Source organism: Lissotriton helveticus, chromosome 2_2 (genome assembly GCF_964261635.1).
Source record: "Lissotriton helveticus chromosome 2_2, aLisHel1.1, whole genome shotgun sequence".
Classification (NCBI taxonomy): Eukaryota; Metazoa; Chordata; class Amphibia; order Caudata; family Salamandridae; genus Lissotriton; species Lissotriton helveticus.
The window spans coordinates 167,905,299-167,918,725 of NC_136060.1; the positions used below are offsets into that span (position 1 = coordinate 167,905,299).

At 41.6% G+C, this 13,427-nt stretch overlaps 1 protein-coding gene across 6 annotated transcripts in view; it reads left to right on the forward strand.

Annotated features, from left to right (window-relative positions):
- The window catches only part of ATP8A1 (ATPase phospholipid transporting 8A1), a 1,103,292-nt gene that overhangs the window by 577,671 nt on the left and 512,194 nt on the right, over nucleotides 1–13,427 (forward strand). The gene's annotated exons all lie outside the window — the stretch shown is intronic.

Genomic DNA, 13,427 nt, shown 5'->3' on the forward strand with positions numbered 1-13,427 from the left:
AACAGTAGGCCAAGTGGACTCCCAATAAGTAGCAGAACACCAAGGTTTGCTACCAGTACAGAGGTCCTAACAAAAAGGCTCATCACATTTGAAACGCCTAAAGAAGAACAACAAGGACTATGCAACAATGCAATAGAACTCAGACCTCTTAAAACCCAAATAAAGACATTTAGCAGAGACACACCAATCTACAATGAAGTGCCGAGTGACAATGCAAGAAACAAAAATCCTGAAGCAATTGGAACAATTGACAGAACTGCATCCGGGTACTTCATCAACTTCGATGATTCCTCTAAAAGCTTCAGTGAATCAAAGACACAGCCATCATCAAAATCCTTTAAAGACAAAGCTAAGGAACTTTTGAAACATCTGAAAGAAACATATCTGGTTTCTCCATGGATTGAATTTTGGGTGGGTTTTGGTGCATTTATCCTCATACTTTGGCTCATCATGGTATTTACTTTGGGACGCTTCATTGAGGGAAAATATGCTAAAATGGACACAGCAAGTCAGAACATCAACTTGATCCTCAAACCACACACATCTTCACACGTCGAGAAAAGAGAACTTTCTTCAGAACTTTCTTCAGCCAACTTCACAGCCAATCCGATACCTGGTGGGGTAGCCTGGGACAACACTGACTGAAATTTATGGTCCGGTCGAGATCCTGAAATATCCACACCAAATCAAGATCTCCTTGAGTGACTTTGCAAAACCAAACTCATTTGCTGATGATCGAAAGTATTAACAACATGATGTCTGACTTAGTAATGTCTGCTAAATTTACAAAACATGATTATTTGCAAGGTTCTACAAATTATGATAGTATGTATTGCTATAACCATTATGGTAACCATTTTTTGCATAAATCTGCACAACCTAGAAATGTTTTAAATTATAATCAATGGGAACATTGTGCTACACCTCCAAAAGGGAGCTCTAGAACCGTGTATGACAAATATTCATATTTTTCAGGTTTTAACACAAGTAATGCTGAAACATTTTATTTTAAATTGTCAAACAAGACAGGGATGAAAACCATGATAACCAACACAAAATTGATATATTCAGATTCATTCTTTGAAAAAATGAATACCTTTGGATTTGATTATTGGGACAAAAATGTTGATTTGAAAAGTGTTTGGGGTACAAAAGAATGGCAAGTACAGGGTATAGAAGCTTTGTTGAGAGCCTGCATGATCCCAGAACAAATGATATTTTTAAATGACACTGTTCAACAAACCACCTGTCTTGGTTTTGCCAAAATCAAAGATTTAAATAAACCGTCTATTCCAAAGCCAACAATGTTCAGCAATAGCTCTGATACAGATGAAGAGATAGACGTAAACCATATACTAAACCAAAACAGAACACATCCTGATTGGAAACAATGGTTGATCTGGCCCACAGATACAAATTACTGTCAAGATAGATTCCTGAATAAAACACAGGGTTTCAAAATGACCAGGCCAGACCCTAGATATCCCCAAAGACATCACCCAGGGATAATAACAACCTACAGTGTGGGCAAATTATGCCTTCAATGGCTACAAACTTCCACACTGCCTGAAATTAAGCAACACCTAACTTTACTTACTGATGGTGCTGACTTGCGTGATTTCATAATGGGACCACGCAAACAGCGTCAAAAGCGTTTCATAGCAGCCTCTGTATATGCAGCATACAATGAGGCCTGGAAGGTTACTCAAATTGAGACAGCAGAAAGAATACGGGAAATTGATCGTATCAATTTGGAAAAATCACTTTCTGTAGTGGACAATGGGTTAATGACTCTGTCCTCCAGAATTTTTTCATTGGACAGCATTGTGTCGTCAGCAATCGATATATTATCGCAAGACTTACTGTTATTACAACATGGTCAGTCACAATTGCGTTCCATTGTACAGCTTGGCTGGACGTTACAAAATCTGCGTTCAGGCTATGTGCCTTGGCGTTTAATCAACACAACGTCACTATTCCAAATCTTTAACCTTACTGATAGACAAATCGGTATGGCGCAAAAGGGTGCTGATTATACAATCTTGAGCATTGAAAAACTAGAAAGATTACCAATGACAATGTCAGAACGACCTGTCAGTGAATGGATAATCCACGGAATCATAAATATTCCAATCTCAACCTTCAGGTTTCAATACTGCCAAAAATATATACAGGCTGGCATGTACGAGAAATTGGGGAAGGGGTACCTTAAAACAACTTGGAACCTGCCCTATTCACATGCATGTGTCAGTAATAAAGGACAGAAAGTGTTTCTTAGTGGCAACAATTGTGCTATGTCACTAAGCGGCACGCTTCTGTGTAACGGAATTAGTTTGCATGGAGCCTGTGAAGGGAATTCATACAACCTTTCATGTCACCAGCAAGGCGCACCTGCAACTGAAATAGAACCATTCTTTCAAAGACTCTATAATGGGAGTTACATTCTTATTGTAGACCGCAGATGTTGTAGTCTTATGCCCGGGACTCCTTATCTAGTCACTACGACGGCGAAGGTCAAGTGCTGTGGACGTTCTTTATTCCCCAGCTCCTTTCCAGACAGGGAGGCAAGGGCATGGCCCAGTTTGAAAATTACTTCTATTCGAATAGATACTTTAAGCAGAATGAAAACAGTGCTTCTTCAGACGCCTACAAGGCTCACGTCATCAAAAGAAACGTATGATCTACAAGTCGCAAGGACGACTGCAGAGATACATACATTATTATCGACTAATTCCCCCGTACATTTCGCGGAAATCCTGAGCGAAATCTTAAATATTTCTGATACCACTGGGGTCTCAAAGGTATTTAAGAAAGTATTTTCGATGGCATTAACACCATTCAAAGCCATACTGGGTATTTTTCCAGATTTCGTCCATTCGATTTTTGGCGGACTTCCCCTGATCCTGGGACTGATTGCAGGAATCCTATTCCTAGTCCTTATTTGTCGTTATGGCAACCCATGTCACAGATCAAACTCTCGCGACAATGGAAGATACGATCCTAGCCATTGGATACCGGGACCGGATATCAAAAATCCTGGGACTCTCCCGGCTTAGAGACCTAAACATGACTTGGTTTCTATCATTTCGACCAATGTGGCAAAGGTGTGTTTTACCTGTACTAAGGTGTCTGCTATGCGGAGAAGAATGCGTGTTAGACACCTGTCTGACGCTACAATCGGATGCGCCAGTGGATGCAGATACACTGTTGGTTCCTACCAAGGTTCACGCTTTGTGCTGCCCTCAAAGGCTGCCAATCCTGATGACGGCATTCCTGGAATCTTCACCACTGCGATTGAAGAGTAGTGAAGTTCAAGATGAAAGCAGCATCGAACAGGTACGACCTTCTGTCAGCAATGCGAATCAGAATGTCAATGGAGACAATCATGCGCACGAATGCATGGTTACCCCTATTTCCGACTTAGTGGAACTTTCCCATGAAGCTGTTGACAGTTTTTTCGAAAGCCTGAATGATATGATGTTCTCTCCAGAACAGAAATAGAGACTTTTGAGTAAACTCGCACACGGCGTTCCCTGAATTCGGCCTTCAACTTTAAAAATAAAGTCACATGAACAATTTCACTCCAGCTCACGGACAGCAATATTTTTCAGCAAGCCCCTTAAAATATTTTTCTACATATTTTTCCCCGGGACACTGATCTTCTGCTTAAAGTAAGAAACTATTCCTAGAGAACTAAAATTTCTATTTTTAGATACTTTATAGACTTTAGCTGCTCGCTGGGATGTTCACAAATATTTTATTATGTGATGAAATGGTCTCGAACTTCCTTTCTGTATAGCCATATTAAGAGCCATTTCATGTGTATTTCTCATACCAATAAGCAATAATGCATAACAATGCGTGTTTAATTTGCATTTAATTCATAGCTTAAGTGCATACAATATATATGACTGCAATTTTTCAGTATATTTGAAAATTTCGAAATGCATTTATGTATTTTGGGGTGGTAAGGTATACACTATACTCTATAGTATATTGTACTATGTTATACTATGCATAGATTAGTAGATATGACCATAGTTAGCGTGGAGTGGGTGTCGTGTATTTCTATAGGTTCTGAATCGATCCCCCTATTCCTGACCCTATTCTGGTTAAACTAACTATCAAGTTAACTAACAGTCAGCCCATGAGGCAAGAAAACCCCCATGATGCAGATACCGTTATCTGACGCAGTCACACTACGGCACAGGAACGTGTTATCTGATTAGGTCATAACGCTTGAGATCTAATTAGACAAGCGACATTCCTCCAGCCCCTGATAAGGCATACGACGTTCTCATAACAAATCAAACCTATGACAACCTGGAAAATCCGTGCGGCCATTGTTTTGATTTCACAGAGAACTTTAGTAAAGAATGTGCTAACGAGCAAGTCGTATGACATCTTTATTGACGTATCTATGTCCATCCTTACATCAATCTCGGCACCTTTAAGGTATAAATATTGCCGACCTTGCCCTATGCAAACACACGCGTGGTGACAAGACGGAGCAGCCATACTTGCCGAAGCCGAGAGCAGAAGCAGACCCCGCTGGCAGCAGCCCCGCCTTCCTGACGCGCTGAGAGACGCGCTGCTATCTCAAGCCGAGAGACCCAGCACCGGCGCTTTCGGGCAGCCCTCGCAGGCAGCCTGGAATATCGAGAGCAGAGAAAGAGATACCATTCCTCATTCATCCTAACTTCCAGGTACAGAACTGAATAACCCCTCACAGAGAATTCTTTAGTTATTCACTTGGCAAAAACAAACTTAACTTAAACTGTAACTTTCTATTCCCGCCCACGCATTAGACTTAGGTCAGGTACACGGGGTAGGCGTATTTAGAAACACCAGTTGAGTACGTTTAGTCAAATGTATATGTGTATGTAAATATATTTTAATCATTTTAAACATCATATGGCTCAGAAACCATATCAATGTTTTTACAGTATTATTTTATACTATTGCTTTTAATGTATGCACTTTACTTAACTATAAGTATTGCAATAATATCGATCCATTTCTCATGTATGAGAAAAGAGACTGATCAATAAATAACATATTTTATTGAACACGCCCGTCTCTTCCTTTTCTCTACATTCTGATGAGACTAAGAATGCACGTACTGACTGAGTAAAATAATTGCCTTGTGCTCACACGACTCTCGAGATTGACTCTTGATTAGGGGAGAGCAAAGTTGTCATGTTCTATGGTTGTCAGAAACTAAATCCCTTCTTGTCTAATCAGGGGAGTTAATTCCTTCCTTGAACATTCGAGAAAGTTTCTAGCGAACTCTGAGCTTAGCTGGCAAACCCAAAAATTAAGTCTAGTATCGACAGTAGTAGACCTAGTTAACGTCTGGCCTAGGCCTTTACTGCTGTAGGTACTATTCCAATGCGCAGAGCCTATTGGGAAAATAGGAGCTACACTACAAAGGGACAGCCCTACATGGGTGGGATTCCCATTTGTCCACCAAAAGCGGCTACCTACAGAAGCTCACCTTTTGGGCCAACACTCTGCGTGGCTTCCTGCAAAGGGGATGTAGCAACTCCCTCTGTGGCAAGCTTTTATTGTTCCTGAGCCTGAGAGACATTTACACTACTTGCCAGGGAGGCAGAAGGCTGTCTGGTGGCCGGCAACCATGCAATGCCACTGGATAACTGGGCGACAGTGTGGCAACTTTCTAAAAGTTGCCTTACCTTAAAAGTGACATTGAATTCGACTTGGGCATTAAGTCTGGTTAATCCCACAATGCATTTGATACATTGAAATACCCATTTTAGTGTGAGCCGGGCTGAGTGGTCATTCGGTAACTTTGTGTTAGGCAATAGGGCTACTAACTTTTCCACAGCAAAAGCAACTTGGAAGTTTTGCAGTTAGGACATATTAAAAGTATATGTGCTACATATGTAATATATAGCAGTCTACCTTAGGGCTCCATAGGCCGTCTTTAGGGGAGACTCATATTCATTGTTAAGGGGAGTGGGCACTTGGCCATTGCTTTAAATGGCAAAGTCGCACTAGCAGTTTTAAAACTGCTCTTCCAGGCTGCAGTGGCGGGCTGTGAGCCATTTTGTACCTTGTCACACACAGGGTGGCACAATCTGTGCTAGGGACTTACAAGTAAGTCAGCTATTGCCAATTGGGGATAACCAATTTAACAAACAATTTATAATGGGTTAGAACACTGGGATTGCGGTTTGGTTAGCAGCCTTCAGCACACTCTGAGTCAAAAAACCAGCAGCGTTATCAGTCCAAAACTTTGAGGATAGGAATGTAAAAAGAGGCATTTCCTTACAAGAATGGTAAAGGAAAAAAATTGGCTACGCCATTAGGTCAGTGTTAGCCTTTTAAAGGTGTGACTAATTGGGTTTACATTGGTAAATAACAAGGACCCCCTGATTGTGGATCAATTTCCTGGGTCAGGGCAAGCAATATAATGACAAGTAACAACCCCAGGCAAACCAAAATTCCAAAGTGCAATGAAAACCAGCAAATTAAAAATGACACTTTACTAAAAAAACGATTTCTATAAAAAATCATCAGAGTATTTAATAATTTTCCTAATACAAATTACACAAAAAATGCATATATTTTCTAAAAAACCATATACATAATAATTAAAACAGACATGAACATAAAATTTAAAAATGATGGAAAGGGTGAAGTAGTGACGGTTTCTTCAACGCGTTTCGACACAAAGTGTCTTCGTCAGGAAAGTACCATCATATAATTTATCTGAAAGATTAAGCTTACGGCACTGCACCGTCAGGTTCTGATTTGTCTTAGTGATATTTGTGGTAATTTGGCGAGCGTGTCAATCACTATGAAAACGCTAAAAATATTAATACGGAGATTCCGCTGTTAACGGGGCTGATCGGACATTCAATTGTGCAGCACTCTGGCTGTCGTTTTAAAAGAAGGGCACGAATCTCTAATAGGCCAAATAGACCTTTGGAACTTTTATATATTGCTGAAATAACAAGGAACTGCGCGGTGATGAATCGTGGTCAGCCTCACTGTTGGCAATTTCAAAGCGTATCTTCAAGGGACAAAAATGGCCTTCTGGTGATTCCTCTTCTCTGGTCGGTGCCGGTCCAAAACCAATTGGGTTTGCCAGTGCATGTTTTGACTATTTCAGCCTCCGATGTGCCCACTCCGACTCACAAGGGCTGTGGGATGCGAGCTCCTGGTGTTTATTGACACTTCACTGGCCTAACGGAAAGGTCAACGGAAGGTGATTAAGCTTTCTGTGTTTATAGACTCACTGCGGAGAATATGGTGGTTGCAAGTGATTAAAAAACTATAAAGCTCAATACGTCATTGTGAGACATGCCTTGCTTGTGCATTGGACGGGTTGACACGGCAAGCGCTAGGTTCACCTATAAAACTTTATGGAACTTTTTAAGACAGGAGCTGACATGGAAATAATTCTGTTGTCTAACACATGAGGCCGCCTGTTCTTTTGTTGGCCTGCAGTGTATTTCAGCAGCTGGTACGTTTTCCCTGTGTTTTTTTCCTCACACCGTGTTAAAGTCAATCCCTGACTGCTATTTAGCAGTGAAAGAGCCTTGCTTGCCCCCGTTGGGGAGACCACCATGTTAACAACATTATCCTCATACTGAGTTTTGGGCTCTGCATGTTTACTAGTGCTCTCAAAGGTGTTCATTTCTTTCCAAGAAAAGCTGCCAATGAAAATGGAGACTTCTGGACAGAAGATTTTCCATCCTCCTGCGCTCCAGAAGTTTTACTGAAAACCTACGATATAAAAGCTTTTCAGATTTTGCCATACTGATGTTATTCATTTTTTTTTTATGGATCGTTTCATTCCCTGTGAGTTCATTAAAAGCCATCCGTGGCAGAAACACATATGTGGTTAGAATGGCGCTTCGAAATATTCATGCGTTGCTAGTATCCGGACAACAAACAGTTCATACATTAAATGCTTTGTCTTCGCGTGTGAAATAAAACACAAGAACAAGAAGAGACTTTTCCAAATTAATGAGGCGATCTGTTTAGGCGCCGACTGATTGTAATCGCTACCATACAAACAGTACGATTTGCAAGAGGCTGTCAGTAAAGCAAACAAACCTTGCCTGTGGTTTCAAAGTGCCATGCAAAGCTGTGACCCTCGTCAAAAGCAGATGCAGCATTCCAGCAGATCCTGTCTACAGAGGAGGGATGCATTAGCAGCAAGTTATGTGTAAGGCCTGATAAAAGTATTCTTGAAGATTGAAGCTTTGTCTGGTTAACCCTCACACGTGTACGACCTTTCCCAAAGTAACCCCTGGAAAATCATAGAATTGTTCCTCCAGAATCTACGGTGTAACTACTGGGTATTCTGGGGCCCAGTGTGATGTGTGAATATGCATGTAAGTAGTGGTATATACTTCTTTCTCTTATCCTAGCTTGAGTCTGATACACAAACTCAGTGCGGCCTACCAGAATGAACTGCACACGTAAGCCGCTGTTTGGGGTTTTGCCCTTCTGGGTACCCCTCAAGCTTGAAAAAGTGGTGGCTTATACCGGCTTTTTCCTGGCACCTTTCTTTGAATTTTCAATTTGATTTGGTGTATTTAAGCTGCAGTTCCCCATCTCCTTGCCAAGGTGGGGTCCTTCCAACCCCAGAAATAGTTAATAAAAATGTTTCACGTCCCTTATGTAAATGAGTAATTAAGAGTATCTTCAATTTCAACTTCATTTTAACCCCTCCCCCTTGCTTGTCTGTCACTCTGCCTGACCCTTGCAATACATTTCTTATTATTCTGTTTCTGGCCCATTCGGTAAGTAGTGGTGTCATGCTAGTGGTGCATACGTGTAATGAAAGCACCTTCAGGCAGTCTATTCTTCAGGAACTGTGCCTACATGATCCTGCTGTAACAGAGAGAGAAAGAGAGTAGCACCCTATTTCCCGGACCGCCTTCTTTTGCCACAGAAGCGCTCCCTAAGTTCAAATGTGAATATTTGCTTAATTTATAAGGCACTCTGCCCACATTGAATGGTCTCCACGTTACATGAAAAGGATAGGATAAGAAAATAGGAAAGAAAATAAGGAAGTGCAATGGAAGAACAGCCTGATTTGTGCTACTCTGCCAAGAATGCAATTACTTCTGAAGCAGAAAAGTTTTTTTCCTTTTGCGAAATGAATGCCAATTTGGATTACTATAACTTTAAGGGGAGGACTATTCAGGAGTTGAGGTACCAATATGGTAAACATTTGCTCCTGTTCTCCATCTAAGTATAGTCTTACTGTCTCTGAGGAAGAACTACATTTCTAGCTCTCAAAACACTTGGGATGTACATTCTCCATCAGATATGGAGAGACTGTGTCATGTAGACATTTCTACCCTAGGTATAAGACTTTGAATGTTACTGTCGTGGAGCAAGAAGCCAATGTAATTAATGGCTGTCTTGTGAAATTGTTATTTTTATATTCTAGAAATATACCAGCAGATGCATTTTAACTTGATTGTAATGTGGTTTCTTGAAAGGCTAGGAGCCCAGCATAAATGCTGTTGGCATATTTCAGTTTAATGTTTTTCATGGTTGCCATGTCACATTGTTTGTGATTGACATGGATGCAGGGAGGCAGGTGTTTCATCTGGAATGTCTCAAAAAGATTACCTGAATTACAGTGCCAGTATGAGAGTCAAAGCTCAATTTGGCATCCCTTATCAGTTCTAGATTGCATGCCCTGTCAGCATAGGTGATAAACTCAAGAATGTGATTTTCTCTGCTGAACATAAAAGTTGATGGGGACCTAATTACATGACCTCCATCTTGAAATGGTTCAGGTTGAGTACACTGGAGATCAGGGCCGGCTCTAGGGCGATGCGATCGGTGCCACCGCACCGGGCGCTGTCTTGGGGTGGGGACGCCATGTTCCTCATTCTAAAAGCACCTTATGCTGCGTACATTGCCCCAGCAATTCTCAGACATCAATAAAAATGGCAGCTCCCATGAGGGAGACCGGAGCATTGTCTAGTGAAAGTTTTGACTCATCATAGCGCAGAGGGTTAATATGCCTGCTGCAAAGAACGTGTCCATTCACATCACAAAGTGCATATAATATGAATAGGTCAATGGGTTACCTCTTTTGTCAGAGATCCTTTTGTTACTTGCAGTTTATACTTTAAAATCCTAATATAGGGCAGTGAGCTATTAACTTCCATTAAAGAACTGTATGCAAACTACAAGGAAAATATTAGGGAAGCATTTTTTTGCCACAGTCTTTCGTTGTCCTAATACTGCCAAAGGGGTTCATTTGGGTATAAATCAATTCTTATTATTAAAGAAAACCTCTAACAATGGTGTTACATTTTAAATTCTGAATGTGTGTTTTTCCAGTCCAAGGACTCTTAAAGTATACTGCCTAGCAGTATGGATAAATGTGACTCCTACACCTTGTAGGCCTCTGTCTTATGTAACATTTCCTATACACTGATTTACACACTGATGATTGATTGTCTCTGTGCAATGCGTGTGTGATGTAAAGTGTTCTGACATCTTAAACTGTTATGAGTGGTGCTTTAAAACTAAATGAATCTAAGAGACAGTGGTATGGAAACTTGAGGGGCCCTGCAAATGGTGGTAGTGAGGAAATCTGTGGCAGAGGTGGTCATTGGGGGGATGCCAACACACATTGTCGCACAGGCTGTCACCAGTGCTAAAGCCGGCCCTGCTGGAGATCCAACACTTTGTAGAAGTCATATAGAGAGTCACTGGCTTGCAGACAGTGAAAAAGAAGTCCCCCGCCTTCTCTGTTTAGCTAAGAGACAGAGACTGGTCAGTTTCAACCTCCCCATTTTATTTATTTATAGAGTTTTATATAGCACGAACGTGACCCAAGGGTATCCGAGCGTTTCACAGTTACATGAGGTAAATATTTTAGAATACTGTAGGTATAGCAGCATTAGTATATATATGATGCCTGTACATGTCTTTCTTAACATTTTCAACAATAACATGTTTAGATCAGCTTAATGTACCAAAGGTATAACAGTGGTTCCGATGTGTACCTTTCGTATGTTTAACATCACTACTACAAAGATCCATTAATTGTAGAACTGTACAGTCTAAGATGTCTTTGCAGCTAACTGATGAGTTTATCTTAATTCCGAAATAGTGTATGAAAAGGATATTATTGCCTCCTTACAATGCAGGCTCTGTACTCTGCCAGGGCAGAACAGCAACAAAGGCCACCAGTTATCAGTTGTGGATATAAGTTGACTAAGTTGAACAGGCATAAACCCCCTCATCTGCAGAGCAGTAACTCTATCCAGCAATGAGACCAGCAGTGTAAAAGTCCTGTATATGAGTTACAATCCTGACTGACATTGATTAGTCAGTGCATGTGTGTGTATCCATTAATGCCTTGCAGCATTTCCATCATTACCCTTTGCACAATCTTTGAAAGATAGAGAAGTCCAGCAGTTGGATGATATTTGGGACTTGTAGGGATGTGTTTTCAAAGGTGTGAAGAGTAGAACAGAGTTCTTTGACAACTGCTGAACAATGCCAGAATGTAGGGTAGACGGATCACTTTGGCTGCCCTGGGGCGGTCATTTCAGTATTCAGTAGCCGTGAGGGCACACATGTCATAACTGGCTCCGTGTTTTGATAAGAAAGACCACAAAGTGCATCTCAACATGTGCAAAGGAAAGTACAGGAGGCAAAATGACTTTAGCCTGTCCCTGTTACTTTAGAGGGTGGTTGTGCTGGGTTGTAGCTTCAAATACGATTGCCTGGAGGGCTTTGAGTTCTAGGTATGAAAAAACTCTTAAAAGTTGGTAAAGGCAGCCAGAGAAAGAAAATATTGAAAACCTGAAAAAGTCCTTCCAATTAGTTAAATGTAATCTTATTTTTTAAATACCCTTTCTCCCCTGAGAAGATTTCTTTCTTGTTGCTAAGGCGGCTTTCTTAAGATTTTTTGATCATCTGGTGAAATAACGTTGCATCATTTCTTTTCATGTCTTATGCCTTCTTAAAAGCAGCTGGGGATTAATTGCAAATAAATAAATAAATATCTTGCACTGTGAAAATAACATTTGAGCATACCCTGAGGATCAGTGTTATTTCTCTAGGTCTGTGTTGCTACTTGTGATGTGTACAGAGCTCTTTGTTGAGCTTGGTTTGTTCTTTTTTCAATGGAAATGGGGGGTAACCAGAAGATAGCATAAAGCAGTGCTTAATTTGTAAAAAAAAAAAAAAAATCCCGGTGCTCAAATGTTTTCATAGATGGCCACCACCCACTTCCCTGGCTCCACCCACATCCTCCATTGGCTCCACCCACTTCCACCTTTGGCTCCAGTGATACGTACCCAGTAAAGAGGAAGAGAAAGATAGTAAAGCAGAGGCCAAGGTAGAAAGTGGAGATGAAAAAGAACCTTTAAGAGAGCGAGATGATAAAGAGGTAGGAAGTCTAGGGGGGGCAGTAGAAACAGGCATTTAGTGGAATTAAAACTAGGTTGCCTTGGTATTTTTCGAACCCCAACATTCACAATAGGCTTATAAGAAAAATGTAAAGGCCTACAAATTCAGCATTATTAGACCAGTGTTATTTGGAGCCGCCTAGCCACTTCCTACATTACTACAGTAAAGTCAGGCTCACACTTGCCAACCTTTTTGAAAGGTTTTTAATTAGCACATACCGCACACGTCAACATCACAGCCTGGGTATTGCAACTGAAACTTTTTAAACTGTCCACAGACACTTGTACATTTAATCATTCTAAATGAGACTCATTTACAGAATGAGTGGCTGTTCTTGATGCCTGGCAGGGTCCGGCTCTGAACAGCCCTGCTACAAACCCTGTGAAGCTGGCATGCTCTGGAATGCTTAGTGACGTGCACCTATCCCTGTGCCATAACCTTATGCACAGAGGGGGTGGGCACAGAGCACCACAGTGGCCAAATGGTGGGTGGGGGGGGGACGAGTTCCTGCCCTCGGTTTGGAGGCCAGGTTGGGCACGAGGTGAAGTCCCAGTGTGGCAGTCCCTCTGCCGACAGTGCTCTCTCTCCGATGCTTCAACCCCTCCCTGTGCCCCGAATGGAGCCCACCATCCCTGATCAGCTGGATTAGAGGGAGACCCTGAAGAAGGCCCACATGAAGGTATGGTAAGGGATAAAACAGAGCAGGACCTAGAGGAAGGCCCATGTGGGCATACTAAACGAGGGAGACCCTTAAGGGGCATCGATTACGAGGTCAATAAGGGATATACAGTGAGTAAGAGGGAGACCTCCCAAGACGGGCCAAGTGGAGGGTAGGTGAGTGAGGTCTCTGAGGAAGGGCCCAGATGAATAATGAAGGGCTCTGGTGGAGGGCAGGGAGTGTGATAAGAGGGGCGCTGCAGAGTATAGGAGAGTCCTGAGGAAGACTCAAATAAAGGTGCAGTGAGAGAGCCCTCGGAGGAAAGGAACCATTGCTTTCA